Source organism: Vulpes lagopus, chromosome 12 (genome assembly GCF_018345385.1).
Source record: "Vulpes lagopus strain Blue_001 chromosome 12, ASM1834538v1, whole genome shotgun sequence".
Taxonomy (NCBI): domain Eukaryota; kingdom Metazoa; phylum Chordata; class Mammalia; order Carnivora; family Canidae; genus Vulpes; species Vulpes lagopus.
Window position 1 is genome coordinate 4,135,512 of NC_054835.1, and position 2,525 is coordinate 4,138,036.

Below are 2,525 nucleotides of genomic sequence, written 5' to 3' on the forward strand. Positions count from 1 at the left end.
AAGCGTTTCTGGTGGTGTCTCTTGGGATGATTTTAGGGTACAGCTATTCAGAGACTTTTCCTAGGACTAGGTCTTATGGACAGCCCTTCACTCATTCATTCATCAAATATTTTCTATAGCCCTCTACATGCCAGTGATTGCAACTGGTCTGGGGGAGGGGTAGCCTCATGGAGTAAGACTTTAATCAAACAACCACTCCAAGAACACTGGTAAACGGTGATATATGTATGTATATGTACATACATATTTATCATGTGATGTGTGTATATATATATATCAATGTATACACACATATATACACAGAGTGATAATATATATGTGCATACACACATGCACACTGTATATATACATAGTGATAGAATATATATACAGGAGCTATAAAATACATAATATTGATTGTGGGATCAAGGAATTTAAGTTGAGATGTAAGGGATGAAGAACGAGCCAGACACATGGGGAAGGAAGATTGCGCCAGTATTCTAAGTTGAAAGAAGCACAGAGTTCATTTGAGGAGAATGGATTTACCATTAATGGCAATTTCCAGGTGGGTGAGATGGTGTGAGAGCTTTCAGGTGATGATTGGGTGAACTCTGAGGGTGTGACCAGGGACCAATAAACAGGTTTGCTCCAAGTGATGGGGATACTTTCTAGCTTTGGGATGGAGGGGCTGTTGAGCTAGGACTGGTGCCTCAATCCTCCTCAGCCCAGTTCCTTTCTTTTACTTCAGTGAATGTTTATTAAGTACCTCCTGGGAATCAGATAAGGAGCCAGAGCTTCTGTCCTCACCAAGGATAGGAAAGGATGCCATGTCCAGCAGAAAGCTGGAATGAACAGAGAAACATAGATGGGGACTGGACACATCAGTGGGGCTGCCCTATGGAAATGGGAAGGTGTTAGGATGTCCCTTCCCATCGAGACCTCACTGATGGTGATAAGATGCTCTAAAACTTTGGGCCTCCAGATTTGCTTCCTACCATGACCAAGGTTGGTTCAAAAGCAACATGAGGCTGAATTTGTAAAGTCTCCAAAGAGCAAGGATTGTGCAGTGGGGTCGAGAGGTGGGGCCATGGTCCCCTCTGGGTGTTTGGGCGGTGTTTGGGTCCCATGTGGGCTGGTTAAAGACCTGAAGACTTGGATCAGAGATGAGAATTGAGATGGTAGGGAAATGTAGTGGTGGGTAGAGGCTGCTGGGGTAGAAGGATGAATTGGAGGGGGTGTGCCTGCAGCAAGAAGATTTGAAGAGGAGGTTAACCATTGCACAGAGTTCTGGGAGGCCCTGGATTCTGCTGGCTCAAAGGCTTGAGGATTCTCATGCTCCCCAGAGAGAAGAGCATGGCTTTGCATCCTTGAGAAGGCTGACTGATTAAGGGAAGCTGAGGGGTCAGGCTGACTCATTCTCAATCACATATAGTAGAGTGCAGCAGAATCAGGTTGGTATTGCCCCTGAGGTCCACCCCTTAATAGCTCTGACCTGGGACAAGTTCTTGGCCCTTTCTGTTGGGTTTTCTCTATAAAATTGGAATAGTGCCATATTGTCCCCAGGAGCTGCTGTACCTAGAACAGAGTCTAAATCATTTAGTATATGGTGGGTGAGCATGTGGTGGCAGTTTGAGTACTCCTGGGTGTGTCTGAAGCTACAGGCTTCAGGTATGTCCTAGGCATCTATCAGTGGCCTTAAGGGGGAAAGAGGAGGTTGGTGTGAATAGGCTGAGGGTGGGAGACAAGAGTATCTGTCACCTCTGGGCACCATGGAGTCATAGCTGAGCTGTGAAGAGGTGGCATTCAGATAGGAACTGAAGGACAAGTTTTGTGGGTGCTGCTGGTGGTTGACCTGTGTGGGCCCAGAGAGACCCTTTCTCCCAAATGGGCATTAACCCTGCATGGCTTTAGCTCACTGAGGATTGCAGGGGATGCTGGGGTCCTTTGATGCCAGGAGGGTTTGTAGCCTTGTTGGCTTCAGGTCAACCCCTTGGCAGGGACACAAACTTCAGCAGGGAAGAACAGGAGAGTGTGGCGGGTGATCCCAGGAACTTGAGACCTCTCCCTGCACACCAGTCCCCTGGCCAAGCCCCAGAGCTACTATTGTGCACAGGTGCTGTGCCAGGGATATGTGGGTCATGCCTGTGAAAGTGATCCACTGGAGACACCAAAATGATGCCTGGGACACAAGAGTGAGCACCCATAGTGAGAAATGCAAGGAAGCCCTCACTGCCATATGCAAAGTGCGGTCAGCACAGAGGGTGAAGGAGGGCTTCCTTACATTTTGCCTCCTAGGTGCCTCACTCCCCTCACTCTAGTCCCGACACTGACACATCCATCATGCATCTGCCACTCGAGGACACCAAGTGTTGGACTGAGCTCATACACAGACTCCACCAAGCTAACTTCTCCCAGCCAAGGGAGGAAGGGAGAAGCATTATTCTTTTCTTTGCATGTATAGAAACACTTAATCCACTTCTAGCAAATTAAGCATGGATGGGAAATCACTGGCTAGAATAAAGAACAAGCCCAGGGGAAAAATGGCC